The 24,938-nt window shown below is 42.2% G+C and overlaps 1 protein-coding gene across 1 annotated transcript in view; it reads left to right on the top strand.

Moving 5' to 3' along the window:
• The first annotated feature begins 16,470 nt into the window (after window positions 1-16,470).
• ERG (ETS transcription factor ERG) overlaps window positions 16,471-24,938 on the top strand; it is a 138,802-nt gene continuing 130,334 nt past the window's right edge. The window contains exon 1 of the mRNA XM_075263540.1: window positions 16,471-16,733. The gene's annotated coding sequence lies outside the window, so the exon portion shown is untranslated. The remainder of the gene's footprint in view (window positions 16,734-24,938) is intronic.

Below are 24,938 nucleotides of genomic sequence, written 5' to 3'. Positions count from 1 at the left end.
GAACAAGCACTAAGGATAGGGATAGGAATAAGGATAGGGATAAGGATAGGCATAAGGATAGGGGTAGAGATATTCCTCTAACAGAATTCAGTTTTCCCAAGATGGTGCATTCATTTTTTTTAAACTTTTTTTTAACCTAGAAGACCCTTCTGAAAAGTAAATGAAAAACAACCAGTTTTTGTACATTCTAAATTTATGACATAACATTGACAGGATCCATTTTGGGAGTTGGAATGATTTACTCCCTGTTTTGCCTAATTAAGTATTCAAATTTATTTTGGCTATGAAGGCCGAATACCAACTTGAGTGAGATGTCAGAAATGAGATTTACTTTCCTGTTCGTCATAGACGTTAGGTAAATTATTCATTATATAATTAAGAGTCGTTACTGCCAATGTCTGTCTAGGTGTTTTCTGGTTGAAAAAACAAAAATATCGGCTTTACGGGCAACCATTTTTATGGGAGAAGTAATATTGGGTCTGTCAGTATCTGTCAGTACAAGGGAGAGAAGGTCCCTCATGGTTAGTAGAAGAAGTCAGTCTAGGAGCGCTACTGACATATTTCGTATGGCTTTTGGAGGTTCTTCTGCTACTTAGTGGGGAAATTGAGAAATTTCAAGATTACAGAGAGGGACTCTTGGTCTGAAATGGATTTGGCCTGCTATATATGGTACACTGGGCTGTTCCTTAGGCACGGTTCACATCTGTACATGGGTTTCCGCCCAGGAAGTCCGCTTGGTGACCCCCAGAACGGAAACCTAATCCGTATAAAAAAGTGGTTACCTAAGGAAACCTGCAGACTCCATAGACTATAACGGTGTCCGTGTGGTTTCCTCATGAAAAATGTGGAGAGAAAAGTGCTGCTTGCAGGGAGAGGGGAATGGAATGGCCCGAATGCAGATGTAAACCAGGCCTAAGAGAGAATGGATGCTTTGGCTTTGAAATCTCTAATTCCTAAATGCAAAATCAAGCAACTCTCTTAATAGTGTTCCTTAACATCCTAGCATTTTGCTGGTGTGGAGTCTGTGCAGCTTCTTCACATAGCTGGCTGTCCTGCTGCTTCCTCATCCATCTGACTCTGCTCTGCTCCATGTTATTTTTCATCTTTATTTTCCCTTTATTTACTCAGTTTTATAAATAAATGCTACTATGAGGAGGAGGATACATATGATAGAACAAAGTCTGGCATCCAAGTTATCAGGAAGGGCAGATCACAAAGGTTGTGTACAAGTGTACAGGGGAAGGAGAGCTCTCACAGCAAACTCTACAAGGGGACTGGAGAATTGCACACTCCTCAGCATCAGTGTCTTTTAGCTCAAGAACCATGACAATCCCTAAGTCTAGGAGTGAAGGTGTACTGATAAGTTAGCAATAGTGGAAGAGGCGTCAGCCACATGGGAAAGGTCTGACACTAGGAGGAGGACACAGACAGCACATCATGCCTCTGAAAATGAATGAAGGATTAAAGATTGCCGTGTGAAAATTAATGCAACCTTTATAGCTGAAGGTAACCACTAACATATGTAAAAATCATATTTCCATGTCAAAGGTGTCTAAAGCCTTTAAAGATGACATTCCCCTTTAAATCTGCTCCAATTTCCCCAGTTCCATATGGACTAATGCATTTGTTGGCAATGTACTGTTATGAGTCTTTTCGGGGCAAATCTGTTTAATTTTTCATCCAGCTTCGATTTTTCACATGTCATAATGAGGCTATGGCTCACATCTATACATTCTATCCCTGACATTGTATACACAATGTAACTAAACAATAGCGCTTTCAATAAGGCCCCGAAAATGCAAATATTTAGAGCGTAAGTCCAAATTGTTCTTGTCCTCGGTGACCTATTCTTTACCGTATCTGTCAGTTCTCGCAGTTGACAGATGCTCGGTAGAACATGCGGCTCGTCTTTTGTACGCAGTCAGTGAGTTGATAGGGATTACGCGCTGTGAAACTTTACAGAGAGATTTGTGGTTACAACATGTTATTAAAAACCTCTGTGTGCGCAGCGAAAGTCAATTAGCCCAAAGCTCCTAATTGAATAAAAGTGTGCAGGGAAATTGTACACGCCGCTTACTGCGGGACGCCGCTACTGTGGCCACTGTCTGCAGTCTATTAATACAATGTCACTCCTTAGGATGTCACAGAGATCTCCAGATTAGGATTACTCTCTATAGGCCAGAGAATCGCTAACAAGTGTGCCTGTAATACCACAGCTCACCAGTAGTGGCCACTGCAGGAAAAGTCAGATGTTAAAATCTTGGGAGTTGGATCCATAGAAATCACTTGATCGTTGTGATCTCTTAAAGGGGATTTCCAGAAAAAATTACATTGGTGACCAATCCTTGGGATATTCAGAATTAGAAAAATAGACCTACTATTTAACTCTTTCCTAACATCCGCCGTACTATTATGGTGGATATCTGGTCTTTAAACATGGCAGCAGGCTCTTCACTTTATTGCACAACACAGACCAGGCTGCAATGCCCAACATCAGAACTCGCTCTAAATGTGGGTATCAAACCTTTAGATGCCTTGGCCATGTTCGCCGTCCCCCAAAATGAGATTTGGGGGTGTTACTATGAGAGCCAGAAACCCAATGAAGGCTTACAGGCCCATTTCGACCAGAATGTTAATAGAGGCATCTATAGGCTTTGGAATTTACAATATACTACACTACATTAACATTGCAGTATATTGTACCAATGATCAGACCCCCTAGGGTTCAAGACCACCTGAGGGTCTAAAAAATACAAGTAAAAAAAATTACCATATTTTTGGACTATGAGATGCATTTTTTTTACCCCAAATTTGGGAGTAAAATGGAGTAGCATCTTATAGTCCAAATGCAGTATGTGAGGGGAGGCAGTGATGGTGGAACAGGGTCCAAGGCCAGCTGGAGATAGCCAGGGCCCCACAGCACCGTGAAGGTGCGCGGGAAAAGCCTGGTTCCCTGATCGCTATACACATAATCTGCCTAGGGGAAGGGAGTATACAATAAAGTACATTTATACTCACCTTTCCTGGGCTTCTGATGATCTCCAGTATCCTGATTGGGGTTCTTCTGGCCTGTAAATGAAGTCATGTGCCCCAGTCACGTGATGATGTCATTGCATTGGCAGAATGGGGTGAGGTATTAATTTATTTTTGTTTATTTTATCCATTATACTATGGGGGCACCAGGAGGTGGATATTATACTAGAGGGCAACTAGAGTGGGACATTATACTGTGAGGGAACTAGAGTGAGCCATTATACTTTGGGGGCATCCGGATGGGGACATTATACTATGGGGGCAACTGGAGAGGGACATTATACTGTGAGGGTAACTGGAGGGCGAAATTATAATGTGAGGGTAACATTATACTTTGGGGGAAGCTGGATGGGTACATTATACTTCACACTGGAGAGGGGCATTATACTGTGAGGTCAACTAGAGGGGGAAATTATTCTGTGAGGATAAATGGAAGGGGGCATTATACTGTGGCCGCAACTGTAGGGGACTTTATACATTGAGGGCAAATGGCTTCCCTAGCTATATCTTTACGGTTTCTTAGATTTAATTTGGAAGATATAGAGAGATAAATGAATATACTGTCCCCCAGATGGTACTGTCTCTAGCTGCCTATAGGATTGATAGCAGATAACAGAGAAATGATGATGATGTCTGATCAGAGCAGACGGGATGCTGAACTGCAGGGTAGTTTGTGGAAAAGAGGTGCCTAATGTGATGGACAATCAGGTAAGGGGTGCAGGTATAAAAGAAAACCCTACTGGGTGGAAAAATACCCCACACAGCATTCACTACATCTTCTACTACATTTTTTGGAAGACAGCTTTTGCAGCCATGTTAATTTTTTTTTTAACCTTACAACAAACCCTCCTCGTGACCTGGCCATTGTGTATTGTGTCGGAGGACTCCATGACAGCTAATAATACCCCCCGCACGCCCTCTCCAAAATCTTTGTGGCTTTTAACCTGATTTATTGCATGTGCCGAAATTTTTTTTTTTCATTCCCAAAACGACCTGCCAATCCGGGCCTGTTAAAGTATCATATGTCTCCATTTTACTCCAGATTCTCGTAACCTCTGCTCTGTCCGTTGCGAGCTGCGGTACCATCTGGCAAATACCCGGCCCTGAAACGTATAATCTGTAATAACCTTGGTAATATTCGTGTTTTTTTAATTTCCTTCAATGAGATTTCTGCTAATCTTTCCCCACTTTCCCCAAGATTTACGTCCTTTGAAGATTTAAGTGTATTAGTGCGAATAATCCAACGCCATTACCTTATATAAAACAGAATCTGTGACTTCCTCTCTGGTGAGCGTTTACAAAAGAGAGACAGACTGCTACTTTCTCGTGTAATTCTCACGAGCGGCAGGTCATAAAACATGGAACGCAGAATGTCTCCACCTGCGAGCACAAAACTGGAACTTTACGACTTGCAAAAGTATCAGTTTGGAACCAACAGTGAGAATTTTTGTCTTCGGCCTCGCTCCTTTTTGGGATGTTTGTGTTACAGTTGATTGGAAAGTGCTGTTTTTTTTCCCTTTGGTTGAGTGATGTCCACTTTGGGTACGTTCACACATATTTTTGATGCCTTTTGGCTGTCGTGGTGTGGCCAAATGTTACAGTGAATGGATTCCAAAAATAGTGTAGGGGTTTTTAGGACTTTATTGTTGATACCATTGGAGGTTGTCTGACTCTGGGCGATCCTATCAATCGGAGTTGGAAGAGGCCACCACACTTGATGACTGCTGTGACTCTGGGTACAGCGCCATATGTTATGCACTGGCTGTGCCTGGTACTACACATAGCTTTGTCCCATAAATTTGGATGGGGCACCGATGCACTACCCATGCATAGCTGTTACAAAATGTATGACCTAGTGTCTGTTAAATAATGAGGAGGTTGCAACGCTCACTCAAGTGGTCCTCTTGAAACAACTGGGGGGTTGCAATTGGACATTCCCCACCAATATCATAGTAATTTCAAGTTCTAGAAAAAATAAATCTTCAAGCATATCTAAATTTTTGAAATTTTTGTTTAACCATTTTTGTATTGGCCCAATTTCCCTAGTTCCGGACCGGACTCATTTTTGGGTTTTTTCATACATGCAGTTTTGAGGGCTATAACATTTTTTTTCCATTCTGGTTATTCAGATAATTTTTGCACATTATTTCAGTGACATATGGGGCTTTATTTTTTGTTTTTGCAAATTTTTTTTTATTTTTTATATGCAGGAAAATGTTCATAAAAAAGAGGGGAAATTTGTCACTTTTTACATTTGTCTTTATTTAAAAAAAAAAAAAAAGCACAAATTGCTAGTTAAAAAACCCAATTTTTTCTGGCCGAAACCCCACATTGCGGAACCACAGCGTTATGGCTGGAGCGGATTCTGTCTGATCTCATCCACACATTGCAGAAAAAAATCTGGAAAAGCTTCCATTATGTCAATTATACCTACGGAAATGTTACAGACTTTCTATGAAAAACGTCAAGGAAAAAAACATGTTGCGTTTCCCGCAGCATTTTCTTGCCATGATTCGCTGCGTTGGGTCTTAGTCTAAGGGTGCATGCACACTACGTAACGCCGGGCGTGTATGAGAGCCGTACACGCCGGCATTACAGCAGACTGCCGAACACTTCCCATTCACTTCAATGGGAGCGCTCGTAACAGCGGCGTTTACGAGCGCTCCCATTGAAGTGAATGGGAAGTGTTCGGCAGCCCTGCTGTAACGCCGGCGTATACGGCTCTCATACACGCCCGGCATTACGTAGTGTGCATGCACCCTAAGATAGTTTTCTCTGCAGCCTTCAGTGTTCCTGAGAAAGTGCTGTTAGTTTCAACACACAATATGCTAATGAGGCTCTCTGCTGTCAAGTGGGTGGCCCCTGTGTGTCTGCTGCAGTCAAGGACCGCCCACCTGACAAGTAGAGATCCAAATTAGCATATTGAGCGCTGAATCTTACAGCACTGATTTCTCAGGAATGGTAAGGACTAGGGAAAAAATTCCAACTACTCTGGAACCAGTGGATCAGCGCCAACAAAAGGGGGCAAAGCATTGGGGCAAATGGTGAAAGGTCCTCTTAGATATTTTTAGGATTGCTGCAAGTATAGAAATCAATGGACCAATCAATGGATAGCAAGTCCCGTACATGTTTTGTATCCATTGTAATTGTTTTATAGTACGCCATATCTATTACTTGTCTCATGACATAACTAAACTGTGACCTGACCGACGCCAAAATATCGAAACTGGCAAAATTTTCGGTTACAAGCCACACATGACTTTGTCTTTATAAACTACAATACAAGTTCTTGTGCTACAAGTCTGACTTGCAACCTGTCCATGATTTCGCCACTCAAAAAAAATTAGGACTTGAGGGCAAATCACACCAATTTTTGGTCACACGACCAAACTTGTCACGTAGTCACAGTCGTACAGGCATTCTTACAGTGCAACGTTATGGTCTTCATAGCTCTAAACTAAAGGGGATGTCCAGGATTAGAAAAACATGGCTTCTCCCAAACCCTGAAACAGTGCCACACTTGTTCACAGGTTACGTGTGGTATTACAGCTCAGCGTCATTCAATTTCACTACCAGACACAACTCATGGACAGGTGGAAGAAAGCAGTTAATTTTTGTTTTTCTACCCAACTTTTTGAATGGGTTTCCATCATTTTCACCCTTGGTAAGGATTTGCACTGAACACTATAAGATAGGTGATGCACAATGCAGCGCTGTGTGTACAGGCCCGAAGTCATGGCCATGGTTCATTGATTAATAACCACAGGAGCAGACACTTAGTAAGGCCATTAATACTTGTGGCCTATGAAAATATACTCAGAATGTCAGACTCGGTGGTGAGAGATGTCAGGTCATTCATCTTCTGACTTCATGTTATTTCCTTCTCCCTTGTGAGATGTGCTGGACGTGGCGAGTCTGGCCGTATATAGTATATACCAGGCTCGGTTGTACCACAATACCACAGCTACGCACGCTTAGTTTGCTGTGGGTATATTTTTGGGTGTTTTTGACATTCAATCAAAATTCTGGCAAAAAATTTAGATGATGATACGTTCACACCTGTAGTGTTGTAGTGAGGATGGAGGTCTTCTGGAATAAGTACACTATAAGATGGTTACTCTTGTAGATCAGAACACTTTATTCCATGCTCCATCATGGCTCCCTGTCTAACAACCCCTCCCCCTAAGCTCAGCTCCTCCTCCATTACTACCTCACTGTTGCTAGGCAGACAAAGCAGAATAAGTAAGCAGAACAGAACATACAGAACTTACTTATAACAACATCACAACACCGCATAGGGTAGATTTACAAAGTCGCAATTTTGCAAAGTCACAGTAAAGCAGACGAGGTCGGAGATAACACAAACCAGCAGCAATGGCGTCCTGAGAGTACAAGCGATGACGTCAGCATTACATATAAAAAGGAAATCTTTATGGTCCCATGTACAAAGACCACGTGATGTTTGGGCCCTTTAAGAGTCTTTTTGAAGTGGTGGTGCTGGTGTAGCAGAGTTGGTGAGTAGTATGTGATGTATCGAATGGCAAGTCAAAGTCTGATGTAGGTTATGAAGCAGAGCTGGACAAGTTGTGTAGCAAGCCTGTAGTTTTGTAGCGACAAAGTGGAGCTGGAACCAGTTGTATAGCAGGGCTGTGGTCATGTACAGTCATGGCCTAAAGTTTTGAGAATGATACAAATATTAATTTTTACAAAGTCTACTGCTTCAGTTTTTCTAATGGCAATTTGCATATACTCCAGAATGTTATAAAGAGTGATCAGCTTAACAGCAATTACTTGCAAAGTCAATATTTGCCTAGAAAATGAACTTTATCCCCAAAACACATTTCAACATCATTGCAGCCCTGCCTTAAAAGGACCAGCTAACATCGTTTCAGTGATTGCTCCATTAACACAGGTGTGGGTGTTGATGAGGACAGGGCTGGAGATCAATCTGTCATGATTAAGTAAGAATGACACCACTGGACACTTTAAAAGGAGGCTGGTGCTTGGCATCATTGTTTCTCTTCTGTTAACCATGGTTATCTCTAAAGAAACACGTGCAGTCATCATTGCACTGCACAAAAATGGCCTAACAGGGAAGAGTATCGCAGCTAGAAAGATTGAACCTCAGTCAACAATCTATTGCATCAAGAACTTCAAGGAGAGAGGTTCCATTGTTGGCAAAAAGGCTCCAGGGCGCCCAAGAAAGACCAGCAAGCGCCAGGACCGTCTCTTAAAAGTGTTTCAGGGATCAGGCTACCAGCAGTGCAGAGCTTGCTCAGGAATGGCAGCAGGTAGGTGTGAGTGCATCTGCACGCACTGTGAGGCGGAGACTCTTGGAGCAAGGCCTGGTCTCAAGGAGGGCAGCAAAAAAGCCACTTCTCTCCAGAAAAAACATCAGGGACAGACTGATATTCTGCAAAAGGTACAGGGATTGGACTGCTGAGGACTGGGGTAAAGTCATTTTCTCTGATGAATCCCCTTTTCGATTGTTTGAGACATCTGGAAAACAGCTTATTCGGAGAAGACGAGGTGAGAGCTACCACCAGTCTTGTCTTATGCCAACTGTAAAGCATCCTGAAACCATTCATGTGTGGGGTTGCTTCTCAGCCAAGGGAATCGGCTCTCTCACAGTCTTGCCTAAAAACACAGCCATGAATAAAGAATGGTACCAGAATGTCCTCCAAGAGCAACTTCTCCCAACCGTCCAAGAACAGTTTGGCGATCAACAATGCCTTTTCCAGCATGATGGAGCACCTTGCCATAAAGCAAAGGTGATAACTAAATGGCTCAGGGAACAAAACAGAGATTTTGGGTCCATGGCCTGGAAACTCCCCAGATCTTAATCCCATTGAGAACTTGTGGTCAATCATCAAGAGATGGGTGGACAAACAAAAACCTACAAATTCTGACAAAATGCAAGCATTGATTGTGCAAGAATGGACTGCTATCAGTCAGGATTTGGTCCAGAAGTTGATTGAGAGCATGCCAGGGAGAATTGCAGAGGTCCTGAAGAAGAAGGGTCAACACTGCAAATATTGACTTGCTGCATTAACTCATTCTAACTGTCAATATAAGCTTTTGTTACTCAGAATATGATAGCAATTATATTTCTGTATGTGATAAAAACATCTGACAAACACATAAAAACCAGAGGGAGTAGATCATGTGAGAATATAAGATTTGTGTCATTCTCAAAACTTTTGGCCATGACTGTAGTGATAAAGTAGACGTGGACCAGTTGTATATCAAAGCTGTGATTTTGCGGTGATGAGGCCAATTGTATAGCAGAGTTGTTATCTTACAGGGATGAAGTAGATATGGGACCAGTTGTATAGTAAAGCTGTATGCAGAGCTGGAACCAGTTGTATAGCAGAGCTGTTATCTTACAGGGATGAAGCAGAGCTGGCAGTGCACTGTAATGTTGAGGCACCTTGCAGAGCAGAGCTGAAGTAGCTTGACAGAGCAGTATTGAGATAGGAAATCTCTGTAGCTGTACCCAATGCTGGGGCAGTAGAGCTATGAGCAGGCGCAGATTACAGAGCAGATTCCCCTGGCGTGCACCTTTTCATAAATGGGCCACAGGGATTATTAACCCACCCCCATAGAGCTTTTACAAACTCCATAGCAGACAGGTGAGTCCAGAAACAAGGCAGGGATTAACTCATCCTCTCCTGCAGCAAAGCAAGGGCAGATATCACTGTTTTTGTCAGTATGTAAATGAGCTTTTTGGAGCAATGAAGGCGCTGCCATTGCTCCAAAGATGTAGGCAACAACACCTTCATTGTTCCAAAGATCTCATTTGCATATTGACAAAACATGGTGATATTTTGTCAATGGAGGCAGCGATTCACAAGAGGAAAACACTGCATGATTCAGGTGAACTAACCTATCTATTTGCAGGGCTGGGGTGATATGCTGGTTCTGGTGACAATAACCTATCTATCTGCAGGGCTGGGGTGATATTATAGGTTCTGGTGACACTAACCTATCTATCTGCAGGGCTGGGGTGATATGCTGGTTCTGGTGACAATAACCTATCTATCTGCAGGGCTGGGGTGATATTATAGGTTCTGGTGACACTAACCTATCTATCTGCAGGGCTGGGGTGATATGCTGGTTCTGGTGACACTAACCTATCTATCTGCAGGGCTGGGGTGATATGCTGGTTCTGGTGACACTAACCTAATCTATCTGCAGGGCTGGGGTGATATGCTGGTTCTGGTGACACTAACCTATCTATCTGCAGGGCTGGGGTGATATGCTGGTTCTGGTGACACTAACCTATCTATCTGCAGGGCTGGGGTGATATGCTGGTTCTGGTGACAGTAACCTATCTATCTACCAGTAGATTGGTAAATTAACAATTAAATATCCAGTATTAAGGATCTATGGGTTATTTTGACTTGAAATCAGAGCAGAACTAAATTCATTATGAGATCCATGACCTTCTTGATGGTTTCCACAGTCTTTTTCTATACTTTTCTATGTACAGCAACTATCAACTAAAAATATGTAAAAACAACAAAGGGATAATAGCAGTTTTTACATTTTCTGATATATAACCAGTGCTCACTGCGCCTTGCGGCAGAATCCGGTGATGCTGGATTATAGGATCACAAAATAAATAATTATTTAATAGTGTTTTTAGTATCCCAAGATTTCCCATAAACTGGACTGTAAGTCCCTAAACACGTAACTTCTCTGGTTTTCATTTTACATGGTTGTAAAGCATAATATGATGTAATCGGCTGCTACACGTGCTTTATCACAGAGCCGGACCTCCAAGGACTCGGAAAAAAGTCTCGTCTGCAGTATTAGTCTTACATTCTTTCTCAATGTTTTAGTGCAGAGCTAGGCCGAGCCTTAAAGGGACCTGCGTCCTCTAAAAACATGTCTGTCCCATAAAATGACTATTCTGGAGCATCTGGAACTCTGTGTTGTGATGTTTTAATGTCCCTCATTTATTCATCCTGGAAATTTGTTATGAGTGACACTTGGGTGATACCATTTTCTTAGTAGGATGTGACCCTTAATACTATGTCCGTACTGAATGGACAGGGCCAGAATGTGTAGGAACACACTTCCACTGATTCCGGCACAGTTGTAATTTTTTCTCTAGCCCCCACCCTGTTCCTGAGAAATCATTGCTGTTAGTTTCAGCACCTGATAGACCAGTTAGACTCTCTACTGACAGGTGGGAGGTCCCAGACTACCAGCTCCCATCCAGAACCGCCCACCTGACAGTAGAGATCCTAATTAGAATATTGAGATTGGAAAGTTAGAACACTGCTTGCTTGGGATTGGTGGGGGCTAGAGAAATAAATGCAACTGTTCCAGAATCAGTGGCTCGGAGCCTATTGAACGATGAAAGGGGCTGGACTAAGTGGAGGTGGTAAGTGGTCCCCTTAAGTTCTAGATACCAGGTTATTAATGTTTGTGGTCTTGTAATGGCAGATCATTGACATAGGGTTAATTTTTATAGCAATACAGGGGTGCTGGTGTCAATGATATATGACAGGTCATGTAGCTGCCGTAGGACTTGAGCAGAAGATGGGCCCAGTTCCTAGTGGGTAGCCAGAACCTAGACGAGTCATCCTTTCTTTATGGGATGACATTATCATGGAGAAGAACCATAGAACGGTTGATCCTAATCTTGTATCCTACCATATGATAGGGAAAAACAAACACTTCATGCTCTGCATGGGAGGGTCTAGGATGAACCAACTCTAAGAGAACCAGGGAGGAGCAAATGCAGCTGAATTAGGCTTTTATTTTATTGCCTTACCCCCAAATTTGTAGCTTGGATCTGACCACTCATGGTCTTCTGCATTAGCTCTATTGGGAGTGCAGAGGTAGCAAGTGGGCTACTGTATCCTGGATCCTCAGGGGACTCTTAGGTGTCTCTGCAACATCAGAAGATCCCCGTATTATAGATGGCACATGCTAAGTGGGGGATTCCAAGTACTCTATTATTATCCTTCTTACATACCAATAGAAAGCCAAAAGCACATTGAATTCAGCGCCCTGTTAGGTTTGTCGGCATGTGCCCCATTGCCCAAGATATTGGTGCTGTTAGCTTAGTACCGATATCCCTCCACTGTCAGAAAGGCGGGCCTTACTACTCAGCGTCATCACCGCCTATAGCCATGTACTATAAGAGGCAGCAATGACGCTAGGCTGTAAGGTCTGCCGTTCTGACAGTGGATGGATATCGGTACCAAAACTAACAGCACCGAAATCTCCATCACTGGGGCACACTGTTGGCTTTCTAGCAGAATGTAATACCGCACATCTCTGAGGATATGAAAGGTCCTGTTTATGTAGAACCTCTATGTCAGCATTATTCGGATACAAGATCAGATTGTTGTTTATGTATTATACAGTATTCTGCTATTATTTTAGATCTGTATTACTTGGGTACTATATGGCAGCATTAAGTGGGCACACTATGTCAATATTATTTGGGTATGGAATGAGGTTGTTATTTTTGTGCTCTGTATCTCACTATTATTTGAAATTTTAAGGTGGTATAATTTAGGGAGTGTATAGCATTGTATGGGCTGTCTATGTCTCTATTATTTAGGTATGTTATGATATTGTGTTTTTTCCTACTATATCCTGCTATTTGAGATCTGTAAAGTGATATGACTTGGGTAAACCATGGCGCTATTAGTTGGGCACACAATGTCAATATTAACGTATTTGGGTATGGAATGAGATTATTATTTTAGTACTATATATCCCACTATTATTTGAAACTTTAAGGTGGTACAATTTAAGGACTATGTGGTAGGATTGTTTGGGCACTGTATGGTAGTAATAGGTGGACTCTCTAGGTCAGTATTATTTTGGGTACAGTTTGAGATTGATGTTTTTGTACTATATCCCATCATTATTTGGGAACCTTAAGGTGGTGTGATTTAGGGACTACTGTATATGGTAGTATTACTTTAGCACTATATGGCAGCATTATTTAGGAATTATACATCTTAGTATATTATTTTACTAAAATACTACTGTATATGGCATTATTATGTGGTACTGTATGATACTGTCGATTGGGTACTGTATAATACACATTTTTGTGAAAAGAGCGATATTAGAGGTAGGGCTAATTGATCTAGGGCATTTTACTATGCTGGGGGGGCTGTATTAAAAATTTGTCATGGCACACTACACTATATTGCACATTTCATACTTGTTCTTGAGAGCCTGGTTGTTGACCTATAGGTCACAAATATTTTTGAGTGCGCCCCTAAAATTGTTGCAGTTTGGACAGTCGTTCGTGTTCTCGCTCATACCCAGCCACACGCAATGACAATGACGCCCAATTTTCACGACCAAGATTTCCGTCCCATTACACAACGCAAACAAACGCATTCGCCAGAGCACCTGAACGCGATAAGTTCCAATTCCGTACTGGGATCATTTTACGCTTTCTCTTACAGACAGGAAATGGAACCTTGAAGGATTTTATACCGGAGTACACAAGTAGACACAAGTGGGAGGCGGTAAGCGGGAGTCCACGACTGTACAGGGGCACACTTTCTATCCCCCTCAGCCCAGGCATCCACCCAGAGCCGGGGGTCCTCACTTGCTTTGTTTGCACTTTTTTTTTTCACCGTTTTTCAGCTTTTTTCTATTATTTTGGCAGACTTTTTGGAATGTCTAGGAGCTGAGGGCTTTGCTTCACGGAGAAAAATCCTGAAGCGAGAAAAAGGGAAAGTTATAGACTAAACCACAGTAATGTAAACATGTCTGCAGCTAAAATAACTCCACTTTCATTGGAAACACAGCTCAGTCACAATCAGACTTCTGTGTGCTCCGCGCAGTCAAACGGCACCTTAATGGCCACCAATTAATAGATTATGCAGCGCTCCAGGTCCCCGGCCTGACTCGATTCTTTTTCTAGCTTCAGGACTGCAAGATCTTTGTGTATTTTCTACTTAAGTTTCAGCAACCCTTCGGCCGTGTAAACACAGCGTAAAAGAGCGTAAATCCACCGGCTCCCCGAGACGTAGAATCTGCTCATTTTAGAGAATATTTGTAAAAAGTTTCGTTTTGATCAAGATTCCTAAACTAGTAGAGTCAGTGGTGTTTTTGTGATATAGGACCCAAGAGGAGGGGGAAGGGAGAACAATGTACAACCCTACTAACCCTAAGCAAAAATTTCAGCTTGGTTTTCGGCACCTCCACCCATCTCTGTCTGCATCTGACACCAAATTTTTGGCAGAGGTACTTAAAGCATGAAAAGCTTCTATAGTGCAGGCAAATGTAGAAGAGACTGAGCCGGACTTGTTCCCAGATTACCCAACGTCCATCCTTATACTTTATAATTTGTAGTTTTTGACAGAAAAAACAAAGAGAATACAGTTAAACATGAGACCCCGACCACTATCCTGTACACATGCACACCTAGCTTGTTGTATATCTGCCAATATTTACTGGCAGTTGTCTTGGAGGGAACGTTGGTCGGGGAGGTCATACCATTTTGGGGCAATGTAAGTTGGAATATATGTGGCCCAGTCCCTTTATGTGAGATGACTGGTCCTACATCGCCTAGAGAATAACAAAGAGTCACCCAAGCCTGGCAGATTTGCCAACTCTACTGGAAGACCAGGAGGTCTTCTATTGCTGGAGATTTGGCTTGCTGCCATGCCTGACTTGGGTCAGGGCCATGGCTATTGGGGTGTAGAGGTAGCAGTTACTACTGGACTTTGGTACCTGAGAGGCCCTAAAGGACGTCTCTGAATCAGGAAGTTGGGACTTGAACCTTATCTCCTCTAATGTTTACTGTAGGAGGAAGTCATCATGGTCTCGTACATATTAGATGGTTGGCCAGTCCCCTCAAACTCAACAAGTTTGACCAACATACATCTAATTTGTATGGGTAACTTTAAAGAAACCTTGGGTGGATAGGTTGATTGATGGTTGATTAAATTGGCCCAAGATGGAGATGTCGCCAGAAGTGGGTGATAGTGAGGATGGGTGAGGGGCACCATACAGGGTCAGGGTTAAAGGAGATGTCTCACATCTGACAACCATGATTGTAAGATACTGACATAGGAAATATATTACACGGTGGCCCTATAGATGAATGAACATCAATGTAATACATGGCTGGATAGAGTGCACTAGAGTAGGAGTCACCTTCACAAAGAGAAGGGTTTACCATGGTGAAATTTTGCCCTATGATGTTTTGATGGAAAAGCTGAACATGGTGGCCAGTATAAGACTGGCCCACCAGAGTACCAGAGGATCCTCTAATGAGCCCAGGCTCTAACATTGTAATGGTTCAGCAGAAGACAACCCCCCCCCCCCCCATCCTGTTTCTTATAGACCAGGACCCAACATAAATCCACAAAACCCATAGTGAATAACGCCAACAAGAGCAAACAGAGCAATTTATTTGCAGTTTTGGACCAAGGTTCCTTGGGCCCACCATAGATCATAGTATTCTTTAAATTTGGTGGTCTTTTGTTGGATCAATATTGTGTTAGAGACTGGGCCCACCAGAGTCTGACTGTCTCTATGGTAGAAACAGCTTTGAAAGACTAGAATTTTTGGCAAAAAATTTCAAAAATTCTATTCCACTTTTTTTTTTTTTTTTTCCAAATTATATCTGTTGCTAAGAAAGCTGAGTGACTGAGTGACAACTCGAACTCCAATAGTGACTAATATTTCCTGAAATCTGGACAAATCTTCCTTTTTGCCTTCTAGGAAAGCGGGGTGACAATCCCAATGGGAAGTATTGTACAATGAAAGATGCGCACAACCAATAGGTAGGAGGATGGGTCCTGCCTGAATTTGGGTTCCAGCTACGACTACATCAATCACTTATATTATTAGATTATCTTTACCTATTTTTTAAATTTTTTTAGAACATTTTTTACATGGTTGGTATAAAACTAACTAACTAAGGAAATAATTTTAGACGGATGTCTACAACCTATGTGGTAGGGTCGATGGGACCTTCAAAAATTTGGGCTCTGCACGGGTCTATATCAGCTGCCATTGATCCCTATTATTACCTTATTTTTATATTTTGCCCTACTTATTTATTTTTTACTTTTTGAATATTATTATATTGTTGATATGATATAAAATAAAGCTAAAAAGACAATATATTTTTGCGGAATGTTATTTGTTTTTCACTCCTTTTTGTGTGTTTTTACTCTTTTCGGAGGTTTTTTTTCTTTCTTTTCTTGTTTTAGTTGTTTACGTGCCGGTGTTTGCTTTCAGCTCTGCGGCTTTAAATGCAGGAATGTATACAGTCCACACTCGGTGCTTGTGAGTTGGCGTGCTGGGGTTTGTTTTCCAGGCTCGTGTGTGGTGGTCTGTGGGGTATATGATGCTGCAGTTGTGGAGGTTTCAGTCTGGGAGGACTCTGGTCGGTTTTCACTCATCTATGATTGGAGAAGGGGATAGACTCATACACTGGGCTGAGACTACTGCCAGGGACTGACTCAGTTCACATCCCTCTCCATCCACAAGCACAGGGCTCTGCACTATATCCACATTTACCACCGCCTCGCAGGGGACATCCATATCACACATAGACATTTCCACTGGTTGCTGCTACTCCAAACACCACCCAAGCATCCGAAGAACTCTTTTCTGTACCCAGCCTCCTCCATCTGTTGCTGCTTTGTCAAAGTCCCCATCCTCGGATCTATGACTTTTCCCACTCCGTAGACTCGGTGAGTTCTCTGGATTTTTCTTTCCTTCGGAGGATTTTGCAAGGTTGACGGCAAAGTTTACAGATGTAGCAGAGCTGAGTCTGTCATGTGGAACGACACATAGTGATATTCCTATATATTATCTGTAGTTTTGTCTATAGCTAGACTTATCTAAAGTTACTGAAGTATCACAGTGCATCGTGACAATTTCAGCTCTGCTACATCGATATTGATCGCCATTTGCACAGAAAAAAGCGTTTCTAAATACTTTTGAGACGTTTTATTTCAGACATGGGTTGCTAGTACTTTCTGTATGTCAAAGCTGTCATGACGGAGGATGCCTGCGTTTTGTTCAGATGTAGCAGAGCTGAGGATGTCATTTGGCACAACACATGTTGAAATTATGATATGTTACCTGTAGATTTGTCCATAGGTAAACTTATTTGCACTTATGGAAGTGTCAGAGTGCAACAATATAACATTTCCAAGAGTTTCATGACAAATCCAGCTCTGCTACATCAATATCCATCACCGTCTGTACAGACACAAGCGTTTTATATATGTTTTATTTAAGACACGTGTTGCTAGTTTATTTTCTTTTGCATGTCAAAGCTGTCACGACTGAGGATGAGGAATTATCGTTGCTTGTGTTTAGTCTTGCGTCGTGTCCAGATGTAGCAGAGCTGAGTTTATTATTTATTCATTGTGATAACTTGTCTGTTGTACGCAATAAATCGGAAAAAATCTTGCAGTTTCATCGTGAGTTGTGTCAAGTGACTTGGCGCGGCTGCCGATAACAAACTCGGCTCTGCTGTATCCATATCTCTTACTTTTTGCTGGTTTTCCTTGGCCCTACTTAAGGCTCGACAGATCATTTGAATCTATTAACCTGGATTTCATGAAAGGCGATGACGGTTTTGTCATTTCGGTAACAAATGATGTCTTGGGGAACTCCAGATTTCGTCTTGAGGCGCTGAGGTTGGAGGCGCTGTATTTTGACAGATGACATAGACTGTTGTTAGGTTTAATAAGGGGAGGGAGGGGGTTTCTTGCGATGTTTGGTAAATGACTCTTCCCTCTTGTATCATCCAGATGGGATTATATTTTACGTTCTGCCGCGTCGTTGGTGATTGGGATGAATGGTGATGTGTATAGCAGAGGGTGAGTGTTAGTAAGTGACCCCTCGCAGGCCGCTGCACCGCGCTCCGTCTTGTAGTTTCTCGTATTACATCATTTAGGAACGTTTAATCACAACATTTACTCAGGTTTTTCTGGTTCGGATACTGCCGCCTTAAAGGGACAGGCCACCTCAAACACAGCAAACTGTGCAATACAAGGAATACAGCAGGCATAGGGCAGGATTACGGCCTCGCGCGACCCCTGAGTAGTACGGACCAGTGATCTGGCGACTTTAGGAGTCTATGGGACCATTCTGTGTACCTCCCTATGCCATGTTCTCACATCCCATATAACAGAGTAGTTCTCTATATATGGAGTCCCCATATGGCGGGAGAGCTTTGTAGAAGGGCCACGGGGGTTCAGCATACGTCCATGCAGACGCTATATGTGTGAGGCCTGGGCCTAGACTGCCATATTTTCGTAGAAATGCAGGCCATCATGTTATCTCAAAAAGAGGCAGTTTCCATAGCACCAAGTCACCAAGCCAGCTTTGAGACCTAAGCCCGAGCCTGGACGGCCATAGATATACACGGACTCACATGGGTGTTATGGGGCAGAGTTATTAAAATGGTATAAAAGCAAAACTGGCTTAATTGCCCATAGCAACCACCCACAGCCCATAGTAACCAATCACAGTGCAGCTTTCATTTCATATTCTGCACCTGAAAAATGAAAGCTGAGCTGTGATTGGTTGCCATGTGCTGTGATTGGTTGCTATGGACAGCTTTCAGTTTTGCTTTTAGATTGCTTTAGATTGCTTTAATAAATCTGCCCCATGTGTCCCAGGCCTGGAGTGCAGGGTTCCTCATACTGCAGTAATGCCGCATAGTTCATGGGTCGCTACCGTTTCCGTATACAATGAGATAGTGATGTGAATATTCTAAAAATCCCATATAACTAGATAATACATTGAAATAGCACTAGAAATTGTACAATATTACAACCTCAGCTCTGCTATACCTGCGCTTATGAGACTGCACGATGATAGAGGTACGAGGCATGGCGCGCCTCACACATTGATACCTAAATATTTGATTTGGGTTATTTTTTCCAGTTTTGGTTACGTCTTGCAAGTGTCCAAGTCTGCATGAGCCGCTCTTGTTAAGTGTCCGTCATGTGCTGTAGACGTAACACCTTAAGGAGTAACCCTGATCTTACAAGGAGCCCATGAAAGCAGATCGGGCATGTAGACTGTTCTGCCAGAGACAGAACACAGGAAGGTCACATCCAGAGCGGGTTTATTAAGAAAACATGCGGAGTAGTCACTGGGGAGAAAAGTTCAGCTTTTTCTTACGGCTGAGCCCCAGTGCCGGCTCTTTAACAAGAAGCTCACTGTAGGGGATGGAGGACTTAACCTTTTACAGATGCCGAAATGTACACGGCCAGGGGTAGCGGTCCTCACCCAACATGCAAATCATATGACAGCAGATGTATGTGTCACAAACAGTCACGTGGGCCGCCATTCACTTATTATTTACCTATAGAATATATAATATCTCTAGTTATGTAGCAAAAGTAACGGCAGAACAGACACAGTGTACCCAAAGGAAAAGCAAATACATACAAGAACCCCCCCCCCAATAATAAAGTAAGAACTACATATATATATATATATATATATATATATATATACAGTGCCTACAAGTAGTATTCAACTCCCTGAAGATTTAGCAGGTTTGATAAGATGCAAATAAGTTAGAGCCTTCAAACTTCAAACAAGAGCAGGATTTATTAACAGATGCATAAATCTTACAAACCAAAAAGTTATGTTGCTCAGTTAAATTTTAATAAATTTTAAACATAAAAGTGTGGGTCAATTATTATTCAACCCCTAGGTTTAATATTTTGTGGAATAACCCTTGTTTGCAATTACAGCTAATAATCGTCTTTTATAAGACCTGATCAGGCTGGCACAGGTCTCTGGAGTTATCTTGGCCCACTCCTCCATGCAGATCTTCTCCAAGTTATCTAGGTTCTTTGGGTGTCTCATGTGGACTTCAATCTTGAGCTCCTTCCACAAGTTTTCAATTGGGTTAAGGTCAGGAGACTGACTAGGCCACTGCAACACCTTGATTTTTTCCCTCTTGAACCAGACCTTGGTTTTCTTGGCTGTGTGCTTTGGGTCGTTGTCTTGTTGGAAGATGAAATGACGACCCATCTTAAGATCCTTGATGGAGGAGCGGAGGTTCTTGGCCAAAATCTCCAGGTAGGCCGTGCTATCCATCTTCCCATGGATGTGGACCAGATGGCCAGGCCCCTTGGCTGAGAAGCAGCCCCACAGCATGATGCTGCCACCACCATGCTTGACTGTAGGGATGGTATTCTTGGGGTCGTATGCAGTGCCATCCAGTCTCCAAACGTCACATGTGTGGTTGGCACCAAAGATCTCGATCTTGGTCTCATCAGACCAGAGAACCTTGAACCAGTCTCAGAGTCCTTCAAGTGATCATGAGCAAACTGTAGACGAGCCTTGACATGACGCTTTGAAAGTAAAGGTACCTTACGGGCTCGTCTGGAACAGAGACCATTGCGGAGGAGTACGTTACTTATGGTATTGACTGAAACCAATGTCCCCACTGCCATAAGATCTTCCCGGAGCTCCTTCCTTGTTGTCCTTGGGTTAGCCTTGACTCTTCGGACAAGCCTGGCCTCGGCACGGGAGGAAACTTTCAAAGGCTGTCCAGGCCGTGGAAGGCTAACAGTAATTCCATAAGCCTGCCACTTCCGGATGATGCTCCCAACAGTGGAGACAGGTAGGCCCAACTCCTTGGAAAGGGTTTTGTACCCCTTGCCAGCCTTGTGACCCTCCACGATCTTGTCTCTGATGGCCTTGGAATGCTCCTTTGTCTTTCCCATGTTGACCATGTATGAGTGCTGTTCACAAGTTTGGGGAGGGTCTTAAATAGTCAGAAAAGGCTGGAAAAAGAGATAATTAATCCAAACATGTGAAGCTCATTGTTCTTTGTGCCTGAACTACTTCTTAATACTTTAGGGGAACCAAACAGAATTCTGGTGGTTTGAGGGGTTGAATAATAAATGACCCTCTGAATAAACTTTTCACAATTAAAAAAAAAATTAAACAAAGAAATAACATTCTTTTTTGCTGCAGTGCATTTCACGCTTCCAGGCTGATCTACAGTCCAAATGTCACAATGCCAAGTTAATTCCGAATGTGTAAACCTGCTAAATCTGCAGGGGGTTGAATACTACTTGTAGGCACTGTATATAGCAAAAAAAGGCAGTAGTAAAAATATATAGCATATCTATCTATCTATCTATCTATCTATCTATCTATCTATCTATCTATCTATCTATCTATCTATCTAATTACCTACCTTTCTATCTCATCTATCTATCTATCTATCTATCTATCTATCTATCTATCTATCTCCTATCTATCTATCTATCTCCTATCTATCTATCTATCTATCTATCTATCTATCTATCTATCTATCTACCTATCATCTATCTATCTATCTATCTATCTATCTATCTATCTCCTATCTATCTATCTATCTATCTATCTATCTATCTATCTATCTCCTATCTATCTATCTATCTATCTATCTATCTATCTATCTATCTCATATTTCTCATATGTTATATTCTTGTACATTATTATCCATGTATTTTGATGATCATATGTTAATGAATATTGAGCTGATAAATATACAGCATACTACAAAGAAACTGCTTTGTACATTTGGTCAATGGAATTGATCTTGCAGTACCTTTCCTCGCCACTATGCAGTGTATGGAGCTATGCTAGTTTCATTGCATTGCAGCTCCTTTGAACAGCTGAATGTTGGGGGCATCATGACTGTCCCCCATTGATCTGATTTTGATGATCTATCCTAAAGATAGGTCATCAATAATAACACCCCGAATACCCCTTTAGTACAATAAATACAAGGAGATGGGTTGTGAGTTGTAACCACTATAGGGGGAAGAGATTGAGGGAAATGTGGAATATGTATAATAAATAAGAACCGTTGGAAGTCGGTAGATCAGAATTCTAGACAAGGCGTTGTAATGACCAGTCTCCTCTACAGGCAGGACTATTGTAGTAAATACCTGTATTCAACATGAAATAACAATTTTGGAGCATCTTTTTGCAGTAATTTATGTTGTTCCTGTATAATTCCTCCTACAATGCCTGAATACATTGACAACTGGGTGTCGCCAGTTAGGGGGGTGTTCCTGCCTTGTCTGATAAAGTTCAATCAGTGCAGAATCAGACACCTCCGCAGGTTGACTTTTTATTAAATGTTTGGATTGATTGCTGTCAGAAACAGAAGGGTTAATAGTTTATTTTTCTCAATTAACAAAATTAAGTGAGCAAAGAAAAGAGAAATATAAATTCCATCACTTTCTGGTGTGACCTTTGCCCTTTGGAGGAGGAGTCCTGGAAGTGATGATCCGGCCCCTGCAGAGCCCTGATCTCATCATCCAGGCTGTCTGGGATGACATGAAGAGACAGATGGATTGGAGCAAGCAACATCCACAGAAGATCTGGGCTTAGTTCTCCAAGATGGAGGGAACAACCACCCTGCCGAGTTCTGCCAAAAACTGCCTGCAAGTACCGAGAACTGATAGAATGCAAAGGGCAAAGGTCACACCAAATATTGATGGCATTTACATTTCTCTTTTCTTCATTCACTTAATATTGTGAATTGACAAAAATAAAGAATTAACCCTTCTATTCCAGACAGTATTCGTACTATGCAGCATGTTTTGCATATGAATTACCGTATGATGAGGATAATCTAGTATTACTACCGTATATGTGCCTATACTACCCCTTGCCCCCTGTAGCCCCTATAGCTTACAGTATCCTTTACACGGTGTGATTTTCTGTTTATTTCCACCGTTGTGTACAGGGGTCTTTTGTTGAGTCCTGGCCCTGGAGACTGTCTATAATAAGGTAATATTCCCAGCGCTGCCTCTGATCTCCATTCATAGCTTTCACAAGTTTGTTAAGTCCTTAAAGGAACCTTTTCTTAGAGCCTACAAAACCAATTACCGGCGTACTTGACCCTCCTGAGACGTCTGACCCTTGTTTCCACTCCTACTGTGCCTTTACATCTCACATTTACCTAAGGTACAACTGTAAAGCGCACAATTGTATCGCTGGTAGACGGGGATATGACTAGTCCTGGCAGTGTAATGTATGGGGTGCACACGTATAGAGGAAGCCTCGGTTACAGAGTTTGCCCCAAGTCGTACTCCAGGAGGGCACTGTGACGCTATATTGTGCTGCGTCCAAATAAATCCAATATTGGGAACTGATGGAATTTTCTTAGTATATCTTTATAGTGCTCAGATCTCTATTTTTCTAATACACAGATCCAAATTCCCTGCATGAACATAGCAAAGAGTTGTTACGAATTTTCCCAAAATTTTGAGTTCAGCACCAACAAATCTCTATTATACTCTATTATACTATATAGGAGGTGTTGCAGAAACATAATAAACATTGATACTCGCTGACTCCCCTCTCCTGAGCTCCCTTTGGTCATCTTCTGACCTCTTCTGGCCTCCTGGGTAATGCCACAGGGCCATAAGGAACTGCCAAGGCCCAATCACAGGCTTCAGCCATTCCCTGGGACCTGTAACGTCATGCTAGGAAGAGGCTGCAAGACAACCAAAGAGAGTCCGTGTGAGTCCAGGAGAAGTGAGGGAAGGTGAGTATCGGTGTTATGTTACGCTCTTCCCCTGGGCCTCCACTTATTATATAGCGCTAGCATCTGCCCAACACTTCATCTGCAGGTCAGTATTGGCGCTGAGCCACCTACATGTAGGCAATTGTCGGTGGTTATGGTACGCCGTGCCTCAGCCACCTCCCCTACCGCGGCACCTAGCTTCAGTGGCACCCCCTTCTCCCCCACCGCCCCCCTCCCTTGGTGGCCCCCGCACCCACCTACAGCCCCCCTCCCGCGACAAACCCCTGTCCCTCCTTGGCCTCAACACCGAAGTCCGACTCACCCCCCTCCCATGGCACCCCTCTCCCCACCCGGCCTCCGTTCCGCGTCTACCTTTGGGCCCCCCTTCTGCGGAACCCCCTACCCTTGCAGCGGCCTCCGCCCCAACCCCCCCTCTCCAGGCCTCTTGCCCCTGGCGTCCTCCACACCACCCCCGGCACCCCCTCTCGCATACCCCACATCCCCCCTCCCCCTCCTACCACAGCTTCCCCTCCCGTGGTTCCCCCTACCTCCCCTCCTGGACCCCCTGTCACCCTGTTTCCTCAGCTGTTTTGTGTATTGCAGCTCAGTGCCAGAACAGTCCCACTGAATTCAGTTATACCTGTACACTTAGACCAGGTCTTGTTGAGGACTGCAGGATATGTCACATTACTCATGAGGGCATGACATAATATCTTCATTAGAGGTTCATATATATATCTTATATTTTTTTATATTATTACTATTATTATCATTATTAATTTTTATTATAATTATTATTTATTCTTTTCCAATCTTTTTTAAATCTATTACTTTCGATTTTTTTATATTTATTTTTTCATCTTTCTTATATTATTATTATTATTATTATTATTATTATTATTATTATTATTTAATGATTCAATTATTTTAAATTATTTTATTTATATTTTCAATTTTTTATGTTATTATTATTATTATTATTATTTTTTTTCTATTATTATGTAATGTTTCCGTTTATATTTTTTTAAATTTAATTACCTTATTATTATTAGCATTATGATTAGCATTAGTATTAATATTATATATTTTCTTCTTATTATTATTATTATATTTTTAAATTATTTTTAAATCTATTATTTTGGGGAAAAAAAAATCTGATTTTAGGCCAAACTTGACCTGTAACATTAAGTTCCTGCTGGAAAAAAATAAGACATTAGTTGCATTTCAATGGAAAAAGAGATATTTTAAGTGACTGGACTGCTGTGTGGTTTCTGAGAGTCCATTGCAACCACACCGGATTACTTACGTCTATTTTCCGAGGAACATGGCAGGATCTGCGCTCATGATGGCTTGTTTTCATTCTCACAGTTTGCATCTATCCCAG

This window comes from Leptodactylus fuscus, chromosome 2 (genome assembly GCF_031893055.1).
Source record: "Leptodactylus fuscus isolate aLepFus1 chromosome 2, aLepFus1.hap2, whole genome shotgun sequence".
Classification (NCBI taxonomy): Eukaryota; Metazoa; Chordata; class Amphibia; order Anura; family Leptodactylidae; genus Leptodactylus; species Leptodactylus fuscus.
This window is presented reverse-complemented; position numbering and strand designations above follow the sequence as displayed.